Source organism: Triticum urartu, chromosome 2A (assembly GCF_056163025.1).
Source record: "Triticum urartu cultivar PI428250 chromosome 2A, HENAU_Tu73, whole genome shotgun sequence".
Classification (NCBI taxonomy): domain Eukaryota; kingdom Viridiplantae; phylum Streptophyta; class Magnoliopsida; order Poales; family Poaceae; genus Triticum; species Triticum urartu.
Genome location: NC_141874.1, coordinates 499,894,019 through 499,917,330, shown reverse-complemented (window position 1 = coordinate 499,917,330; position 23,312 = coordinate 499,894,019).

Below are 23,312 nucleotides of genomic sequence, written 5' to 3'. Positions count from 1 at the left end.
TGACCCAGTGAAGGGTGCTATGTCAGTCGACATCCTTCGCTGGGCCGTGAATCAGGCCGACTCCGGTGATGCTAGACAGAGGGCAAGGTGGGCCAACTATAGGGAGTACATGACTCATGACCAGCGTGCCGCAACGTACTGGAATGGGACTTTGGTGGCGTCGGATGAGGAAGAAGAAGTGGTGGAGATGATTGTCAGGGCGCTGGAGCTAGGCCACCGTACTTTGCCAATTGATCTAGACTCCAATGAGGACGACGAGATGGTGGTCCATCCAGAGGATAAGAACAAGGCCATGGGCACCCGCCGCTCCAACCGCCTCCAGGGTTATCGGGGCTAAGATTTTAAACTACTGGGTAAGATCAACCCCCAATCCCCATTCTTGTACTCAATCTTGATCAAAACCCTAAAATCCATCGCTACTAGGAACTCATGATGATGTTATGATCAGTCCTATGGCGATTTACCTCGATTCCCCACTTCCCTAGAATGCAGATCGAATCTAAACATGGATCAAATGTGAAATAGTAAGTAAGGAGGTGAAAATAGTGCTTACCGCCATTGCCGAAGTGCTACGGGTGAGGTTGCGGATGATGACCTTGAGCGTGTCGGGAGTCAGAACCGGTCTGCACATTCATGATATACATGTTTGCTGCTAGGCTCCGCTCGTACAACACAGGGGGCCAACAGAGTGAGTGACCGGTCTGCAGGCAGTGTAGCTGTTTGTGGGCCTGTGCTGATGATTATTTTTCTGTTAATCATGGTGCTAACTCGCTGTTTGGTTGAGACCTGGGAACAGTAAGACAAGCGCACCAGGAGCAGCCCACCTCGTGGAGATTTAATGCTGCAGCAACTACTTATGTGCTGCAACGGGCTTCTTCCATCTTAGATAATCACCATCCTGTTTTACAGCTCCAAAAGACCGAATAAAGGTTTTTAAAGCATCTACAATCATAGTTGGCATATCTGAGCCCCAATACGTTCGTGGGCTCATCGGGACACGCCCGCGGTCAGCGGGTCATTTGTCCTCCTTCACAACAAACCTTATATCCCAATACCTAAATTCATGTAAGTTCATGCACGTCCATCACATAACGCAAATTCATCATAAATTCAACACATGCCAAAATAATTCAACGTTTCATACATAGATAAGCGATACACGAATGAATCAACGACTTTAGTTGCCGCGGTCATTGATCCTCTTCTTCATGCGGACCAACCACTTTTTTTCTTCATCATCCAAGAGGTTGATGTTCTCGAACATGATCCTCGACTCATCCGCCTCTCTCTCAAGCCTTTCTCTCTCTTGAGCTCAAGTCCTTGCATTGTTGCCATTTGTTCAATCTCCCATTTTGCAACCTTCTCTTGCCTCTTCAATTCTATTTGTTATTCTCCAAGGTCAAACTCTCCCGGTCGAACTCCATCTTCCCTCTTTGCACATCGATGAACACCTTGTACCTTTCCTCCTCTTCACCACCTTGGCGGAAAAAATGCCCGTCCAAGTGACGGACATTTGGTTTGTCGCGCCTTCACGCCGCTACCCTCTCCTTCTCTCACTTGTTTCCTATCACCTGCCGGTTTCTCCTCGGCACGGTTTCTTGCATATCTAACCCACCATTTTCTTGTTCTTCCTCATCCAATCCAACTGATTGAGCGGACCTAGACACATCATTTTTCTTCATCTTCTTCATGGACTTTTTAATATCCTCAAGAACGGCTTGCCACTTGGGTTTCCCATTCAATTTCATCCAACAAAGTGAAAAAGTGAATGCCTTCTTCTCCACTTGATGGTACAAAGCCTCCACCAAAGTTGCATGGGTTCGAACTCTGATGCTGCTTTGGTTCTAGCCAACAACTTGTTTGAGATAACTAACAAATTTGCTCACGACCTCTTGGATGAGTGACCATTTATGTTGGAGAGAGCATGATACATGGTTGTTAGAGATTGGTATGGCTTCACATAGTGTTTTTGCTCATGGTAAAGTTTGTGAATGTTTTCCCAATATTTCTCACCCTTTTTCTCGGTCCCACATAGTGGACCCATGCTAGTGTTACAATTCTCACACAACAAAACATCTCTCAAACCATGTGAATGCCGGACCTCTTGGCTTCACTACCTTCTTTTAGTGCGTGATGTTTTCCCAACTTCAAACACCAAGGACGAATTGGTATCCTTCATGGTAAATTACAAAGAATCTTGACCATCATTTATCATTTCTTGCATTATTTGTTTCTATAATATGCATCACAATTTAACTAACGTCCTACAAGTTTGATATGATGGTATGTACAAAAAAAATCAACGGATGCAAGTTTGAAAGGGACAAAGATTGTACCAGGTCTTGGTGGAGCGTCCTGTCGAACAGCGTGTGGGCATGCCCGGAGACGGAATTGCCCGATGTTGCCCAATGCCTTTGGAGCTATGGTGAGTCGTACATCATGGACGCGTCAGGGAAAACTTGCAAGAAACTCAAATTTGGGATGCCCATCCACTGTGAGGGCGGGATGGAGTCGGGCTCCGCCGACAAGTTGTTTGTCTTCACGACCACTGTAGGCTAAAGCAACAAAAAAGGGAAAAATTTCGTTGCTTACACACCCAGGACCACTATGAAGATGCATATACGGTTTGATCTGATTGTCACCAACTCGTAATGCAATGGAAGTAGAGTTGGCGAAGATCGTTGCGGGAGATTCCCGCGGCTAAAATTTACAACCTCCCAGCCATGAGAATTTTTCCTCCCTCGAACAGAAGATCGAGCGTACGATCTCTCTACTAGGTTGCAAACATACAGTGTCACCAAACCAGTAGCGCTTCCCCGCCCAGAACTAACCGCTACAGGAGACTAGACGACCTTGGAGAAGAATGAAACTTCCCGTGGAGGGCGCGAGAGAGAAAGCATATCATTGCATGCCATTATGTGCGTGGAGAGGCCCAGGAGGTCTCGATTGTGGGTGTGGACGTGTGCGCGTTCATGTGCAAGGTGGGCGACGAGCCTTACAAGTGGGCCCTCTTTCAATGTCTAAGTGGCAGGTCGCGGGTGCAACGCTGGTCCTTGGATCTTTGTAGATCTGACAGTTGTGTTATAACACTGGCTTAGTACCGGTTCGGGCGGTTTGGTGGATTGTGGCGTGCGTTGGTTGGTTGGACCGGTTGGCTAGCTCAGTGTGTCGGCCCAATTGGCTTTTTTTAATTCATTTTACTTTTCTTCTTATTTTAGTTTTGAATATGAAATTGAACTCGGTTCAAATAATACCAATTCAAATCCTAAAAATCCTAAAACTTGCACAAAAGTAGTAGGGCTATTAGAGATCATACGGAAAAAAATTAGATGCATGTTTGTAAAATCATTTTATGCAAATGGATTTAATATGGACTGTAAATAAATCCCTAAAATGATTTATTATTAATTGGAAGTAATTGAGTCTTTTCTTAACTTTATTATGTGTGATTGTTATAGCTATGTAATACTTTTCGATCTTCAGCGGACGTGGTGCATAGTGGTAGGTTCAATTTTGCGGTGTCCTCACCCAGTGACAGGAGGGTAGTGAGACACGTATTTGTATTGTTGCTACTAAGGAAAAAACGATGGGGTTTAATCATATTGCTTGGTTTTATTTTATGTACATTATGTCATCTTGCTTAAAGCATTACTTCGTTTGTTATGAACTTAATACCATAGATGCATGGTGGATAGTGGTTGATTGGTGGAGTAATAGTAGTATATGCAAGCAGGAGTCGGTCTACTTTTCACAGATGTAATGCCTATGTACATGATCATGCCATGAATAATGTCATAACTATGCACTTTTCTATCAATTGCTCAACAGTAATTTGTCTACCCAATGTATGTTGTTTTTATGAGAGAGGTGCCTCCAGTGAAAACTATGGCCCCCGGATCTATTTTAGTCATATTGCTAAAACCAAAAATACCTTGCTGCAATTTATTTACTTTTATTTTACTTTGCAATTTATCTATCTACTACTATCAGATCTGATCCTTACAATTAATGAGTACAAGGGGATTGACAACCTCCTTGCACGTGTTGGGTGCAAGTATTTGCTCTTGTGTGTGTAGGTACCCTCGACAGTTGTTTGCGTGAAACTCCTATTGGTTTGATAACCTTGGTTCTCTACTGAGAGAAATACTATCTGCTACTATATTGCTTCACCATTTCTCTTCAGGGAAAAATCCCAACGCAGCTCACAAGTAGCAATTTCCTTTTGATAGTATCAACATACCTACTCAAACTAATTGTTGAGCACCAAAAGCTGGAAAAGTATCCTTATCGATCCTTTCCATAGATTAGGGGGGGGTGTTGTCCAAAATAAATACTTTTGAAAGTAAAGGTAATCAAAATTTAAGTAGAATGTTAGTCCATTTAATCATGTTGTCATGTATAATCAAGACCCACTAACGGGTCCTAGATGCAGTCACAACATAACAACGTAAAATGTCGTACCAAGAGATTTAGAATCAAGGCATATGACTAATGATTTTTCCAATCCAAGATCGTAGGAAATTTCCTCATGTCTAAGTCGAAACGCAACTTTTTGTTTAGTGAAAAGTGCATTTTGCACTTACTAGAAAACTAGGTGAAATAAGAAATTGTATTTATTTTAGTAGTTGCACCATTTAGACCAAGACATAAGAAAGCCCCGCCCGACATAGATACATATAGGTGTTTTTACCAATGAGAACACTTCCATCCTGCAAAAATCGAGTAAAGGATGCAGTTAATAACGACACAACTGATAGCAAAAAAGATGCAATGGACAAGAACGTAGTTGATAAATATGCAGTTGCTTCTCTATATATGATATGATCCGCATGTTGTGCGTATTCAAGAAAAGAAAATGCAGCTGATGATGCAGTTAAGAGTGGTGTAATTGACAATGGTGTCTCAACTGCATTCTTTTTCAAATGTAAATCACATGCTTCAAGTGTATTTTCTGAGCTGCTGTTTTGAACTACATATATATCTGAACTGCGCTGATTTCTACTCCTAAAGGACAACTTGGTAGTCTCCATTTCGTCTGTTTTTTTCATCTCAACCTCCCACCTTCATCAGTTTTTTGTCCCTCCTCCCACCACCATCTACCACGCCGGCTTACCTCACAGGATACCCAAAAAAACAGGCGAAGAGGCCCCTCACTCGTAGCAAAAAATAATCAGGCAACAATGATCCGCTCGATCTATTTGCTACGGCCTAGGTCACGTCGCCGTTGCCGCCATTCTGCTCATATGCCGCCACCACCATTCCGCTTGCACGCTGCCGTCACCATCACCCCTCTCGCATGCCGCCGCCATCACCCATCGCAGCTGCTCGGGCATGGAGCTCGTGTGCTGCCATGGCCGCCATGGCATCCGTGGCCATCAAGAAGGGACCCTAGGCCTCGGCCGTGTCCGCCTGCTCGAGACACGGGGTCACCACGTCCAATGCTGCCAGCACCTCATGGATATGCCTAGCGCCCTCCATGCGCCCGCCGATGATCGGATCGCCACACCACCCTCGGAGGACGACGCATCCGTGCCTCCCCACTGGCACCCCACTGTCGGTGGCCTCTCCCCCCGATTTTGACGCCCTGCTAGCGGCCTCCCTACTCGCCACGGGCTCCTACATGCATGATGGTGCTGCCTCTCCATGCATTGAGGATGTCGTGGATGCGACGACCTAGAGACGAGGACTGCATTGCTGCGGCGGCGCCGCCACCACTTCCTACAGACTCCCTGACTCACAGTGCAAGACATCCCAACTCGAGTCCATCCGGGTAAACGCCACCGTCGCCTTGGTAGGATCTGTTTTTTGCGGCTTGGATCCAGGCGAAAGAGGAGAGGAAGGAGAGAAGTATTGGTCTACGACTCGGGTCATGGGGATGGATGCATCTCTCGGTAATGGTGGATCCAAACTCAGTTCATCTTATAGGCTTAATTTGTACTGTGTCATTTTGCTGAATACGTTGCTCCCCTTTTTATCTACAATCAAGATGATTTTCCTCTGTGGGGTATGCATATCATCTTCCTTTCATTTTCATTAGGCCTCCTTTGGTTCATAGGATAGAAATGTTGTAGGAATAGGAAAATCATAGGAAGTGAGATGACATGCATCTCAATTCCGATAGAGAAAAAGATGTCATTTGATGCATAGGATAGGAATTTTTCCATTGAGTCTTAGCTAATGTTTTTTTCCTCCAAAATGTGAAGGATTGATTCCTATCCTACATAGGAATAGGAATCCATTCCTACAAACCAAAGGGCCTCAAAGGAAATTTTCCTATGCAAATCCTATCCTATAGAAATCCTATGACATTCCTACAAACCAAAGGAGGCCTAGAACTTATCATATTTTGTTTGAGAGGCAGGTATAATGATGGAAAATATTTCTTTTCATCACAAGTATATTTTCATGGGATACAATGGCAATCAGGTTTGTGTTTCACGAACTTTCTTCATATCACTGCTTCTACTTTATGCAGATTGTACAGTGGCAATCAGGACTATTGTATTTCGTTGGTTCCTAAATGATCGATTGGGGTGATATATTACATGTCAGCCGATGTACCATTGTACAGTTGGATAGCTAAATGAGTGTGGTACACACTATTGCAGGTTGCTGCTAACGCGACACTACGATCAGAGACCCTTCGACGAAACTGTGTGCGAGGCCATAATTGCAAACGGTGGTGTAAAAAAACGTCAAAAAAGGTGCAAAATGTTTGCGATGGAGGATGCATCGAACACAGTTCAGATTTTAATTGCGTGTGCGATGCAGGGCATAAGGTTCAGCTAAATTAACTGTTTGCGATGAGGAGGAATAAAATAAACGGGCAGCCAGATGAAGGTGTGTGCGATGTACAACATACCGTTCACTCGGATGAATTGTTTGTGATTAGGCAACACAAAAGAAACGGTCAGCCAGATCAAAGGTGTGTGCGATATACGACATGCGGTTCACTCAGATGAACGTTTGCGTTGAGACATGAGAGCGGAAACGGTTCAAATGAACAAGATGTGTGTGATACGAGGCAGACAGGTGTGTAATCAGAAACATGTGCGAAGACCGATAACAACACAGACGATTACTACTAACAAGCCGTGTGTGTTGTGAGCAAACGATTGCTGGTATACAATTGTGAGTGATTGATGAAAACATCACCGACGGGTTACATTGTTTAGTCCGTGTGCGATGTGATTTTCTTTGTCCGCACAACATCTACGCTCTGTCTACAAAGCATCAACATATATACTTAAAAAGACAACATTGCATAACCAAATTAAGCATACAATTACACATGTGACTACACACATAACATTTCCACACACCAAAGCAAGCAATTACATGCATACTAAAGTAGGAGAAACGAGGATCTAATCATCTACTTATTGTTGTGACGACGCTTGCCATTGCTCTGCTTCCGGCTGGATCCCTGGCCGTTTTGGGGAAGGGAGCACTTCCTCATGTCAACGATCTGCCCGTACATGTCGTAGCTCGTGTACACCTCCTTGCCCACGTACATGACGTGAGCTTTGTCGAGTTTCTCCATCCAGGCCGAGTGCCGGGCATGCTTGTCCTTGTTGCACGAATCCTTCATGTCTCTGTAGTAGGGGTCGATGATGGCCTCGACGAAGTGAACCAGTGAGTCCTTCTCATGCTCCTTGCTCCCCCAAATCTTGTATTGGCCCTGGATGTCGACAAGATTCTGGCAGGCGATGCCCGAATTCTCGAGTGCCTTTACATCGTTGGTGATGTCCACCGTAGCGAACATGTAGTGGGGGCTGTTGACAAACCCGGCGAAATGCTTGCAAGGACTTGTGGCCAGGCAATAGTGGTAGACGAGAACGTGGTGGTGCACGAACATCTGGGCGATGGCGACCTTGGGACGACATCCGACACGAGCGCGGGTGTACTCGAGGTCGAACCCGACCACCTTGTACTTCTCTGCGGCAAGCAACAACTCCGTGATGTGGATGGAGTGCTCCACCCAGACCAGGTCGTTGGTGTACACCACTGAGAGGTCCATGAACCTTCCGTGGGTGTCCACCACATCACGCATGGTGAACTGCTGCTCGTCGTCGGCAGTCGCTCAGAGCGCCATTGAAGCCACGCAGGATACCCTCTAAGAATTTCTTGTGTAGGGTGTGCTTCTTGCAATGGTGGGGCGCGATCGAAAAGTTGAAGAGACACAAGGGTTAAATGGCCGCTGTAATAAATGGGGGCCGACCGGCCTGTAATCGTCACGTCTTGTCACGGTGTTCATAGCGGAGGATTCCAGTGCACGCTTGGCAACACTGCCCTGCACGCGTGGGCTCAAAGAGGCGCCAAATGTATCGTCGGTGAGCCTATTCACACGCTATCGCGCTGTTTACCGCGCAAGCTTCCCGCCCCGCTTGTTTGGACACACGCCGGCTAGAAGAGGGACAAATCATGGGCGTTTATTGGCAAAAAGCTTTGTAAAAACAAAGTGTGTGGAATGACTTCGATCATAAGGTTACCCGTGGGTGATGAGGTCAAAGTTACACAGAAGGGTGATGATGGACACTTGAGTGCGATAAGTAATTATGTGCTCTATAGTGCACACGGTGGAAGAAACCAACTATGTGCAATAATGTCGAAGATCGCAGTTGAGTTAGCTATACAGATCGTGTGCTATGAGATCGACAAGGTAAACTGATTCAAGATGGTTAATGAAATCTAAGACCTTTACATATTAAGGTCAAAATAGTGTTAGCAATATACAAGTCTCATACGATGCCATTTCAACAATTGTACCACAAAAGCTCGAAATGTTACAAGGTTCAAATTCTAGAGTTATATGGCTCAAATTCGAAGGCTACAAGGTTCAAACTGATATTAGAAATGAAATTCAGCTCATCAGCTACAAACGCTTGCGCTGATCCGCTGAACATGGATATCAGAGAGGTTCAAACTAATATCGCCCCTTCTAAGTCTGGTTCCGAAACCTCACAATTTTTGCAAAGGGGTCAGCCACTGAGAAGTCATGTATGAGGTTGACATGATGACTTCCGATTACTCTGTCATCTGAAATTCCGAAATGAAATTCAGCATTTTTGGAGTCTACTCCATTCTGCCGCAGGCGCCGGCGCTGATCAACAAACCAATCATTTTTGCGAAATAAATGTAGGGGAAACCTCATTTCCTTCAGCACCCTTGCTCTCAGAACAAAGAACCTAGCGAATATAATCTCCTGTAAGGTTCCTCGGTAGGAGTTCAAAGTAATTTCTGAGAGATGCAGATCTAGGCATTCGACATGATTGTTATATTGTATCACAATATCCACCACTGGGCCTAATCTTATCTGCAAAAGAATAAAACATGTTAGTGCCTACATGCAATTTTGAACATTACTACATGCCTATTGGGTTTGCAGGATTTGTAAAATGCACTAGCATGCCATCTTCGATCTGACATGATTAACATGGGCATTTGATTACATTCTAGAAAAATGTAGCCTTCTTCACAAGAGGTTGGAGTGGATGAAAAGTTCCCTAAGAAAAATTGAACTCCCTTATGGTTAACATTTAACAGGAAAGGAACATCACCTCGATATATAGCTTCTCCAGGCACAAAAAACATCTCAGGAAACTGACAGCTTGCTCCAGGTTGGGGCCGATAGATTCTAGTGCCAAGACCTTCACTGTGCGCAGTTTCGGGGTCAAGCTTGTCGGAATCAATTTCTGAATGACAGACGAACAAACATCTTCAAAATTAGAAATAATGTTAATTTGTAGAAGGAGAGGTAGAAGGAAGCTATTGTACCTGAACAGGTGTGGATCCAATAATAAGTTCAGAGTATTTGTGAGACGAGTAGCCCACCACTGTCAATTTCGGCACAGAAATGACATTGATTCTTGTTGGACCTTCTTGATCAACTACAAGTAATCTCTCAAGTGCAGGTGTGTCCTCAATGACCATACCATGGTACACATCTTGTGATGTCTTCCTGCCGCCCCAGCAACACACATAAATAGTCCGGAGAGTCATGGAGGTGATTTGGAAGGTACTCAACCCATTGATCGCCTGAAGATGAAGGTACTCGAGTGCAGTACATCCAAGGAGCAGGCGCTCCATGTCACTGTTTGAGAGGCAGACAGCGAGGAGCTCGAGGTGCTTCAGTCGTGGTAGAGTAAGAGCGGGTGCGTCATTAAGGGGGGATGGCAGTTCCTGAACTTGGCGACACGCAGCATGGGCGCGAGGCGGAGTGCGGACGTTGGCAGCGATCGCATATGCCCATCATCAAAAGTGAGATCCTCGAGCTGATCTAGGGTGGGGGATCAGAACCAGTCATCAAGCTTGGCTCGGTCCTTGCCGTTGGAATGGAACTTGCCCATTCTAAGGCCTTTGGTTGGGCCAAGGTGACTGCCGAGGATCTTGGAGAATGATGTCTACTACGCAACCTTTCTTCTTGTAGACGTTGTTGGGCCTCCAAGTGCACAGGTTTGTAGGACAGTAGAAAATTTCCCTCCAGTGGATGACCTAAGGTTTATCAATCCGTGGGAGGCGTAGGTTGAAGATGGTCTCTCTCAAACAACCCTGCAACCAAATAACAAAGAGTCTCTTGTGTCCCCAACACACCCAATACAATGGTAAATTGAAGGAAATATGCCCTAGAGGCAATAATAAAGTTATTATTTATTTCCTTATATCATGATAAATGTTTATTATTCATGCTAGAATTGTATTAACCGGAAACATAATACATGTGTGAATACATAGACAAACAGAGTGTCACTAGTATGCCTCTACTTGACTAGCTCGTTAATCGAAGATGGTTATGTTTCCTAACCATAAACAAAAGAGTTGTTATTTGATTAACGGGATCACATCATTAGGTGAATGATCTGATTGACATGACCCATTCCATTAGCTTAGCACCCGATTGTTTAGTATGTTGCTATTGCTTTCTTCATGACTTATACATGTTCCTATGACTATGAGATTATGCAACTCCCGTTTGCCGGAGGAACACTTTGTGTGCTACCAAACGTCACAATGTAAATGGGTGATTATAAAGGTGCTCTACAGGTGTCTCCAAAGGTACATGTTGGGTTGGCGTATTTCGAGATTAGGATTTGTCACTCCGATTGTCGGAGAGGTATCTCTAGGCCCTCTCAGTAATGCACATCACATAAGCCTTGCAAGCATTGCAACTAATGAGTTAGTTGTGAGATGATGTATTACGGAACGAGTAAAGAGACTTGCCGGTAACGAGATTGAACTAGGTATTGAGATACCGACGATCGAATCTCGGGCAAGTAACATACCGATGACAAAGGGAACAAAGTATGTTGTTATGCGGTCTGACCGATAAAAGATCTTCGTAGAATATGTAGGAGCAAATATGAGCATCCAGGTTATGCTATTGGTTATTGACCGGAGACGTGTCTCGGTCATGTCTACATTGTTCTCGAACCCGCAGGGTCCGCACGCTTAAGGTTTCGATGACAGTTATATTATGAGTTTATGCATTTTGATGTACCGAAGTTTGTTCGGAGTCCCGGATGTGATCACGGACATGACGAGGAGTCTCGAAATGGTCGAGACATAAAGATTGATATATTGGAAGCCTATATTTGGATATCGGAAGTGTTCCGGGTGAAATTGGGATTTTACCGGAGTACCGGGAGGTTACCGGAACCCCCCGGGAGGTATATGGGCCTTAGTGGGCTTTAGTGGAAGAGAGGAGAGGTGGCCAGGGCTGGGCCGCGCGCCCCTCCCCCCCTAGTCCGAATAGGACAAGGAGAGGGGGGCGGCGCCCCCCCTCCTTCTCTCTCTCCTCTTCCCCCCTTCCCGAATCCTATTCCAACTAGGAAAGGGGGGAATCCTACTCCCAGTGGGAGTAGGACTCCTCCTGGCGCGCCCTCCTCCTGGCCGGCCGCCCCCCCTTGATCCTTTATATACGGGGGCAGGGGGCACCCCTAGACACACAAGTTGATCCACATGATCATATTCTTAGCCGTGTGCGGTGCCCCCTTCCACCATAATCCTTGATAATATTGTAGCGGTGCTTAGGAGAAGCCCTGCGACGGTAGTACATCAAGATCGTCACCACGCCGTCGTGCCGACGGAACTCTTCCCCGACACTTTGCTGGATCGGAGGCCGGGGATCGTCATCGAGCTGAACGTGTGCTAAAACTCGGAGGTGCCGTAGTTTTGGTGCTTGATCGGTCGGGCCGTGAAGACGTACGACTACATCAACCGCGTTGTGCTAACGCTTCTGCTGTCGGTCTACAAGGGTACGTAGATCACACTCTCTCCTCTCGTTGCTATGCATCACCATGATCTTGCGTGTGCGTAGGAAAATTTTGAAATTACTACGTTCCCCAACAGTGGTATCAGAGCCTAGGTTTTATGTGTTGATGTTATTTGCACGAGTAGAACACAAGTGAGTTATGGGCGATATAAGTCATACTGCTTACCAGCATGTCATACTTTGGTTCGGCGGTATTGTTGGACGAAGCGGCCCGGACCGACATTATGCATACGCTTACGCGAGACCGGTTCTCCCGACGTGCTTTGCACATAGGTGGCTTGCGGGTGACAGTTTCTCCAACTTTAGTTGAACCGAGTGTGGCTACGCCCGGTCCTTGCAAAGGTTAAAACAGCACCAACTTGACAAACTATCGTTGTGGTTTTGATGCGTAGGTAAGATTGGTTCTTGCTTAAGCCCGTAGCAGCCACGTAAAACTTGCAACAACAAAGTAGAGGACGTCTAACTTGTTTTTGCAGGGCATGTTGTGATGTGATATTGTCAAGACATGATACTAAATTTTATTGTATGAGATGATCATGTTTTGTAACCGAGTTATCGGCAACTGGCAGGAGCCATATGGTTGTCGCTTTATTGTATGCAATCGCGCTGTAATGCTTTACTTTATCACTAAGCGGTAGCGATAGTCGTGGAAGCATAAGATTGGCGAGACGACAACGATGCTACGATGGAGATCAAGGTGTCGCGCCGGTGACGATGGTGATCATGACGGTGCTTCGAAGATGGAGATCACAAGCACAAGATGATGGTGGCCATATCATATCACTTATATTGATTGCATGTGATGTTTATCTTTTATGCATCTTATCTTGCTTTGATTGACGGTAGCATTATAAGATGATCTCTCACTAATTATCAAGAAGTGTTCTCCCTGAGTATGCACTGTTGCGAAAGTTCTTCGTGCTGAGACACCACGTGATGATCGGGTGTGATAGGCTCTACGTTCAAATACAACGGGTGCAAAACAGTTGCACACGTAGAATACTCAGGTTATACTCGACGAGCCAAGCATATACAGATATGGCCTCGGAACACGGAGACCGAAAGGTCGAGCGTGAATCATATAGCAGATATGATCAACATAGCGATGTTCACCAATGAAACTACTCCATCTCACGTGATGATCGGACATGGTTTAGTTGATTTGGATCACGTAATCACTTAGAGGATTAGAGGGATGTCTATCTAAGTGGGAGTTCTTAAGTAATATGATTAATTGAACTTAAATTTATCATGAACTTAGTCCTGGTAGTGTTTTGCAAATTATGTTGTAGATCAATAGCTCGCGTTGTTGCTTCCCTGTGTTTATTTTGATATGTTCCTAGAGAAAATTGTGTTGAAAGATGTTAGTAGCAATGATGCGGATTGGATCCGTGATCTGAGGTTTATCCTCATTGCTGCACAGAAGAATTATGTCCTTGATGCACCGCTAGGTGACGGACCTATTGCAGGAGCATATGCAGACGTTATGAACGTTTGGCTAGCTCAATATGATGACTACTTGATAGTTTAGTGCACCATGCTTAATGGCTTAGAATCGGGACTTCAAAGACGTTTTGAATGTCATGGAGCATATGAGATGTTCCAGCAGTTGAAGTTAATATTTCAAGCAAATACCCGAGTTGAGAGATATGAAGTCTCCAACAAGTTCTATAGCTAAAAGATGGAGGAGAATCGCTCAACTAGTGAGCATGTGCTCGGATTGTCTGAGTACTACAATCGCTTGAATCAAGTGGGAGTTAATCTTCCAGATAAGATAGTGATCGACAGAATTCTCTAGTCACCATCACCAAGTTAGTAGAACTTCGTGATGAACTATGATATGCAAGGGATAACGGAAACGATTCCCAGGCTCTTCATAATGCGGAAATTGACGAAGGTAGAAATCGAGAAAAACATCAAGTGTTGATGGTAGACAAGACCACTAGTTTCAAGAAAAGGGCAGAGGGAAGAAGGGGAACTTCAAGAAGAACAGCAAGCAAGTTGCTGCTCAAGTGAAGAAGCCCAAGTCTGGTCCTAAGCCTGAGACTAAGTGTTTCTACTGCAAAGGGACTGGTCACTGGAAGCAGAACTACCCCAAGTGATTGGCAGATAAGAAGGATGGCAAAGTGAACATAAGTATATTTGATATACATGTTATTGACGTGTACTTTACTAGTGTTTATAGCAACCCCTCAGTATTTGATACTAGTTCAGTTGCTAAGATTAGTAACTCGAAACGGGAGTTGCACAATAAACAGAGACTAGTTAAGGGTGAAGTGACGATGTGTGTTGGAAGTGGTTCCAAGATTGATATGATCATCATCGCACACTCCCTATACTTTCGGGATTAGTGTTGAACCTGAATAAGTGTTATTTGGTGTTTGCGTTGAGCATGAATATGATTTGATCATGTTTATTGTAATACAGTTATTCATTTAAGTAAGAGAATAAATTGTTGTTCTGTTTACATGAATAAAACCTTATATGGTTACACACCCAATGAAAATAGTTCGTTGGATCTCGATCGTAGTGTTACACATAATCATAATATTGAAACCAAAAGATGCAAAGTTAATAATGATAGTGCAACTTATTTGTGGCACTGCCGTTTAGGTCATATTGGTGTAAAGCGCATGAAGAAACTCCATGCTAATGGGTTTTTGGAATCACTTGATTATGAATCAGTTGATGCTTGCGAACCATGCCTCATGGGCAAGATGACTAAAGCGCCGTTCTCCGGAACTATGGAGCGAGCAACTGACTTATTGGAAATAATACATACTGATGTATGAGATCCGATGAGTGTTAAGGCTCGTGGCGGGTATCATTATTTTCTGACCTTCACAGATGATTTGAGCAGATATGGGTATATCTACTTAATGAAACACAAGTCTGAAATATTTGAAAAGTTCAAAGAATTTCAGAGTGAAGTGGAGAATCATCGTAACAAGAAAATAAAAGTTTCTACGATATGATCGCAAAGGTAAAATATTTGAGTTACGAGTCTGGCCTTCAGTTAAAACAATGTTAAATAGTTTCACTACTCACGCCAGCTGGAACACCACAGCATAATGGTGTGTCCGAACATCATAACCGTACTTTATTAGATATGGTGCGATCTATGATGTCTCTTACCGATCTACCACTATCGTTTTGGGGTTATGCATTAAAGACAGCTGCATTCACGTTTAAAAGGGCACCATCTAAGTCCGTTGAGACGACACAATCTGAACTGTGGTTTGGCAAGAAACCAAAGTTGTCGTTTCTTAAAGTTTGGGATTGTGATGCTTATATGAAAAAGTTTCATCCTGATAAGCTCAAACCCAAATCGGAGAAATATGTCTTCATAGGATACCCAAAGGAGACTATTGGGTACACCTTCTATCACAGATCCGAAGGCAAGACATTCGTTGCTAAGAATGGATCCTTTCTAGAGAAGGAGTTTCTCTTGAAAGAAGTGAGTGGGAGGAAAGTAGAACTTGATAAGGTAATTGTACCTTCTCCCTTATTGAAAATTAGTTCATCACAAGAAATCTGTTCCTGTGACTACTACACCAATTAGTGAGGAAGACTAATGATGATGATCATGTAACTTCAGATCAAGTTAATACCGAATCTCGTAGGTAAACCAGAGTGAGATCCGCACCAAAGTGGTACGATAATCCTGTTTTGGAAGTCATGTTACTAGACCATGACGAACTTGCGAACTATGAGGAAGCGATAATGAGCCTAGATTCCGCGAAATGGCTTGAGGCCATGAAATCTGAGATGAGATCCATGTATGAGAACAAAGTATGGACTTTGATTGACTTGCCCAATGATCGGCGAGCCATTGAGATTAAATGGATCTTCAAGAGGAAGACGGACGCTGATAGTAGTGTTACTATCTACAAAGCTAGAATTGTCGCAAAAAGGTTTTCGACAAGTTCAAGGTGTTGACTATGATGAGAGTTTCTCACTCGTATCTATGCTTAAGTCTGTCCGAATCATGTTAGCAATTGCCGCATTTTATGAAATCCAGCAAATGGATGTCAAAACTGCATTCCTGAATGGATTTCTGGAAGAAGAGTTGTATATGATGCAGCCGGAAGGTATTGTCAATCCAAAAGGAGCTAACAAAGTGTGCAAGCTCCAGCAATCCATTTATGGACTGGTGAAAGCCTCTCGGAGTTGGAATAAACGCTTTGATAGTATGATCAAAGCATATAGTTTTATACAGACTTACGGTGAAGCCTGTATTTACAAGAAAGTGAGTGGGAGCACTACAGCATTTCTGATGAGTATATGTGAATGACATATTGTTGATCGGAAATAATGTAGAATTATTCTGCAAAGCATAAAGGAGTGTTTTTAAAGAAGTTTTTCAAAGAAAGACCTCGGTGAAGCTGCTTACATATTAAGCATCAAAATCTATAGAGATAGATCAAGACGCTTGATAAGTTTTTTTCAATGAGTACATACCTTGACAATATTTTGAAGTAGTTCAAAAATGGAACAGTCAAAAAAAAGAGTTCTTGGCTGTGTTACAAGGTATGAAATTGAGTAAGACTCAAAGCCCGACCACGGCAGAAGATAGAAAGAGAATGAAAGTCATTCCCTATGCCTCAGCCATAGGTTCTATAAAGTATGCCATGATGTGTACCAGATCTATTGTATACCCTACACTGTGTTAAGCAAGGGAGTACAATAGTGATCTAAGAGTAGATCACTGGACATTGGTCAAAATTATCCTTAGTGGAATAAGGAAATATTTCTCGATTATGGAGGTGACAAAAGGTTCGTCGTAAAAAGTTACGTCGATGCAAGTTTTGACACAGATCTGGATGACTCTAAGTCTCGATCTAGATACATATTGAAAGTGGGAGCAATTAGCTAGAGTAGCTCCATGCAGAGCATTGTAGACATAGAATTCGCAAAATACTTATGGATCTGTATGTGACAGACCCGTTGACTAAAATTATCTCACAAGCAAAACATGATCACACCTTAGTACTCTTTGGGTGTTAATCACATAAATGATGTGAACTAGATTATTGACTCTAGTAAACCCTTTGGGTATAGGTCACATGACGATGTGAACTATGGGTGTTAATCACATGGTGATGTGAACTCTTAGTGTTGAATCACATGGCAATGTGAACTAGATTATTGACTCTAGTGCAAGTGGGAGACTGAAGGAAATATGCCCTAGAGGCAATAATAAAGTTATTATTTATTTCCTTATATCATGATAAATGTTTATTATTCATGCTAGAATTGTATTAACCGGAAACATAATACATGTGTGAATACATAGACAAACAGAGTGTCACTAGTATGCCTCTACTTGACTAGCTCGTTAATCGAAGATGGTTATGTTTCCTAACCATAAACAAAAGAGTTGTTATTTGATTAACGGGATCACATCATTAGGTGAATGATCTGATTGACATGACCCATTCCATTAGCTTAGCACCCGATCGTTTAGTATGTTGCTATTGCTTTCTTCATGACTTATACATGTTCCTATGACTATGAGATTATGCAACTCCCGTTTGCCGGAGGAACACTTTGTGTGCTACCAAACGTCACAACGTAAATGGGTGATTATAAAGGTGCTCTACACGTGTCTCCAAAGGTACATGTTGGGTTGGCGTATTTCGAGATTAGGATTTGTCACTCCGATTGTCGGAGAGGTATCTCTGGGCCCTCTCGGTAATGCACATCACATAAGCCTTGCAAGCATTGCAACTAATGAGTTAGTTGTGAGATGATGTATTACGGAACGAGTAAAGAGACTTGCCGGTAACGAGATTGAACTAGGTATTGAGATACCGATGATCGAATCTCGGGCAAGTAACATACCGATGACAAAGGGAACAAAGTATGTTGTTATGCGGTCTGACCGATAAAAGATCTTCGTAGAATATGTAGGAGCCAATATGAGCATCCAGGTTCCGCTATTGGTTATTGACCAGAGACGTGTCTCGGTCATGTCTACATTGTTCTCGAACCCGTAGGGTCCGCACGCTTAAGGTTTCGATGGCAGTTATATTATGAGTTTATGCATTTTGATGTACCGAAGTTTGTTCGGAGTCCCGGATGTGATCACGGACATGACGAGGAGTCTCGAAATGGTCGAGACATAAAGATTGATATATTGGAAGCCTATATTTGGATATCGGAAGTGTTCCGGGTGAAATCGGGATTTTACCGGAGTACCGGGAGGTTACCGGAACCCCCCGGGAGGTATATGGGCCTTAGTGGGCTTTAGTGGAAGAGAGGAGAGGTGGCCAGGGCTGGGCCGCGCGCCCCTCCCCCCTAGTCCGAATAGGACGAGGAGAGGGGGGTGGCGCCCCCCCTTCCTTCTCTCTCTCCTCTTTCCCCCTTCCCGAATCCTATTCCAACTAGGAAAGGGGGGGGGAATCCTACTCCCAGTGGGAGTAGGACTCCTCCTGGCGTGCCCTCCTCCTGGCCGGCCGCACCCCCCCCTTGATCCTTTATATACGGGGGCAGGGGGCACCCCTAGACACACAAGTTGATCCACGTGATCATATTCTTAGCCGTGTGCGGTGCCCCCTTCCACCATAATCCTCGATAATATTGTAGCGGTGCTTAGGCGAAGCCCTGCGACGGTAGTACATCAAGATCATCACCACGCCGTCGTGTTGACGGAACTCTTCCCCGACACTTTGCTGGATCGGAGTCCGGGGATCGTCATCGAGCTGAACGTGTGCTAAAACTCGGAGGTGCCGTAGTTTCGGTGCTTGATCGGTCGGGCCGTGAAGACGTACGACTACATCAACCGCGTTGTGCTAACGCTTCCGCTGTCGGTCTACAAGGGTACGTAGATCACACTCTCCCCTCTCGTTGCTATGCATCACCATGATCTTGCGTGTGCGTAGGAAAATTTTGAAATTACTATGTTCCCCAACATAAATTGTATAGGTGCACTAGTTCGGCGAAGAGATGGTGATACAAGTGCAATATGTATGACAGATATGAGTATTTGTAATCTGAAAATATAAAACAGCAAGGTAACTAATGATAAAAGTGAGCGAAAATGGTATTGCAATGCTAGGTAACAAGGCCTAGGTTTCATACTTTCACTAGTGCAAGTTCTCTCAACAATAATAACATAATTGGATCATATAACTATCCCTCAACATGAAGAGTCACTCCAAAGTCACTAATAGCGGAGAACAAACGAAGAGATTATTGTAGGGTACGAAACCACCTCAAAGTTATTCTTTCGGATCGATCTATTCAAGAGTTCGTACTAGAATAACACCTTAAGACACATATCAACGAAAACCCTAATGTCACCTAGATACTCAAATGTCACCTCAAGTATCTGTGGGTATGATTATACGATATGCATCAAACAATCTCAGATTCATCTATTCAACCAACACAAAGTACTTCAAAGAGTGCCCCAAAGTTTCTACCAGAGAGTCAAGACGAAAACGTGTGCCAACCCCTATGCATAAGTTCACGAGGTCACGAAACTCGCAAGTTGATCACCAAAACATACATCAAGTGGATCACGTGATATCCCATTGTCACCACAGATAAGCACATGCAAGACATACATCAAGTGTTCTCAAATCCTTAAAGAATCAATCCGATAAGATAACTTCAAAAGGAAAACTCAATTCATCACAAGAGAGTAGAGGGGGAGAAACACCATAAGATCCAACTATAATAGCAAAGCTTGCGATACATCAAGATCGTACCACCTCAAGAACACGAGAGAGAGAGAGAGATCAAACACCTAGCTACTGGTACATACCCTCAGCCCCGAGGGTGGACTACTCCCTCCTCGTCATGGAGAGCGCCGGGATGATGAAGAGGGCCACCGGAGAGGGATTCCCCCCTCCGGCAGGATGCCGGAACGGGTCTAGATTGGTTTTCGTTGGCTACGGAGGCTTCTGGCGATGGAACTCCCGATCTATTATGCTCCCAGATGTTTTTTGGGTATATGGATATATATAGGCGAAAGAAGTCGGCCAGGGGAGCCACGAGGGGCCCACGAGGGTGGGGGGCGCGCCTCCCTGCCTCGTGGCTTCCTCCAAGCTTCCCTGCCGTCTACTCCAAGTCTTCTGGATTGCTTCTGTTCCAAAAATAACTCTCCCGAAGGTTTCATTCCGTTTGGAGTCCGTTCGATATTCCTTTTCTTCCAAACACTGAAATAGGCAAGAAAACATCAATTTGGGCTGGGCCTCTGGTTAATAGGTTTGTCCCAAAAATAATATAGAAGTGTATAATAAAGCCCATAAACATCCAAAACGGGTAATATAATAGTATGGAACAATCAAAATAACATGTCTTCTTCTTTATCAATGTATTCTTCTTTATTGTGGCAAAAATATTCAGATCCATAAGATTCAAGACAAAAGTTTAATATTGACATAAAAATAATAATACTTCAAGCATACTAACAAAGTAATTATGTCTTCTCAAAATAACATGTCCAAAGAAAGCTATCCCTACAAAATCATATAGTCTGGCTATGCTCTATCTTCATCACACAAAATATTTAAATCATGCACAACCCCGATGACAATCCAAGCAATTGTTTCATACTTTTGATGTTCTCAAACTTTTCAACTTTCATGCAATACATGAGCGTGAGCCATGGACATAGCACTATAGGTGGAATAGAATGGTGGTTGTGGAGAACACAAAAAGGAGAAGATAGTCTCACATCAACTAGGCGTATCAACATGCTATGGAGATGCCCATCAATAGATATCAATGTGAGTGAGTAGGGATTTCCATGCAACGGATGCACTAGAGCTATAAGTGTATGAAAGCTCAAAAAGAAACTAAGTGGGTGTGCATCCAACTCGCTTGCTCACGAAGACCTAAGGCATTCTGAGGAAGCCCATCATTGGAATATACAAGCCAAGTTATATAATGCAAGATTCCCACTAGTATATGGAAGTGACAACATAGGAGACTCTCAATCATGAAGATCATGGTGCTACTTTGAAGCACAAGTGTGGTAAAAGGATAGTAGCATTGCCCCTTCTCTCTTTTTCTCTCATTTTTTCTTTGTTTTTTTGGGCCTTCTCTTTTTTATGGCCTCTTTTTTTCGTCTGGAGTCTCATTTTGACTTGTGGGGGAATCATAGTCTCCATCATCCTTTCCTCACTAGGACAATACTCTAATAATGATGATCATCACACTTTTATTTACTTACAACTCGATACTTAGAACAAAATATGGCTCTATGTGAATGCCTCCGGCGGTGTACCGGGATGTGCAATGAATCAAGAGTGACATGTATGAAAGGATTATGAATGGTGGCTTTGCCACAAATACGATGTCAACTACATGATCATGCAAAGCAATATGACAATGATGAAGCGTGTCATAATAAACGGAATGCTGGAAAGTTGCATGGCAATATATCTCGGAATGGCTATGGAAATGTCATAATAGGTAGGTATGGTGGCTGTTTGGAGGAAGGTAAATGGTGTGTTTATGGTACCGGCGAAAGTTGCGCGGTACTAGAGAGGCTAGCAATGGTGGAAGGGTGAGAGTGCGTATAATCCATGGACTCAACATTAGTCATAAAGAACTCACATACTTATTGCAAAAATCTATTAGTTATCGAAACAAAGTACTACATGCATGCTCCTAGGGGGATAGATTGGTAGGAAAAGACCATCGCTTGTCCCCGACCGCCACTCATAAGGAAGACAATCAGTAAATAAATCATGCTCCGACTTCATCACATAACGGTTCACCATACGTGCATGCTACGGGAATCACAAACTTTAACACAAGTATTTCTCAAATTCACAACTACTAAACTAGCATAACTCTAATATCACCATCTTCATATCTCAAAACAATTATCAAGTATCAAACTTCTCATAGTATTCAATGCACTTTATATGAAAGTTTTTATTATACCCATCTTGGATGCCCATCATATTAGGACTAGTTTCATAACCAAAGCAAATTACCATGATGTTATAAAGACTCTCAAAATAATATAGGTGAAGCACGAGAGTTCATCTATTTCTTCAAAATAAAACCACCGCCGTGCTCTAAAACGATATACGTGAAGCACTAGAGCAAATGACAAACTACTCCAAAAGATATAAGTGAAGATCAATGAGTAGTCGAATAATTATGTAACTATATGAAGACTCTCTAACATTTAATAATTTTAGATCTTGGTATTTTATTCAAATAGTAAGCAAAATAAAATAAAATAAAATGACGCTCCAAGCAAAACACATATCATGTGGTGAATAAAAATATAGCTCCAAGTAAAGTTACCGATGAACAAAGACGAAAGAGGGGATGCCATTCGGGGCATCCCCAAGCTTAGGCTCTTGGTTGTCTTTCAATATTACCTTGGGGTGACTTGGGAATCCCCAATATTAGGCTCTTTCCACTCCTTATTCCATAGTCCATCGAATCTTTACCCAAAACTTGAAAACTTCACAACACAAAACTCAACCGAAAACTCATAAGCTCCGTTAGTATAAGAAAATAAATCACCACTTAGGTACTGTTGTGAACTCATTATAAATTCATATTGGTGTAATATATACTGTATTCCAACTTCTATATGGTTCATACCCTCCGATACTACTCATAGATTCATCGAAATAAGCAAACAACACATAGAAAACAGAATCTGTCAAAAACAGAACAGTCTGTAGTAATCTGTATCAAACATATACTTCTGGAACTCATAAAATTCTGAAATAAATTGTTGGACGTGAGGAATTTGTCTATTAATCATCTTCAAAAATAATCAACCTAATCGCACTCTCCAGTACACAATGGCAGCAAATCTCGTGAGCGCTAAAGTTTCTGTTTTTTACAGAAAGATCGCAAAGACTTCACCCAAGTCTTCCCAAAGGTTCTACTTGGCACAAGCACTAATTAAAACATAAAACCACATATAAACAGAGGCTATATGAATTATTTATTACTAAACGGGAACAAAAATCAAGGAACAAAAATGAAGTTGGGTTTCCTCCCAACAAGCGCTATCGTTTAACGCCCCTAGCTAGGCATGATGATTTCAATGATG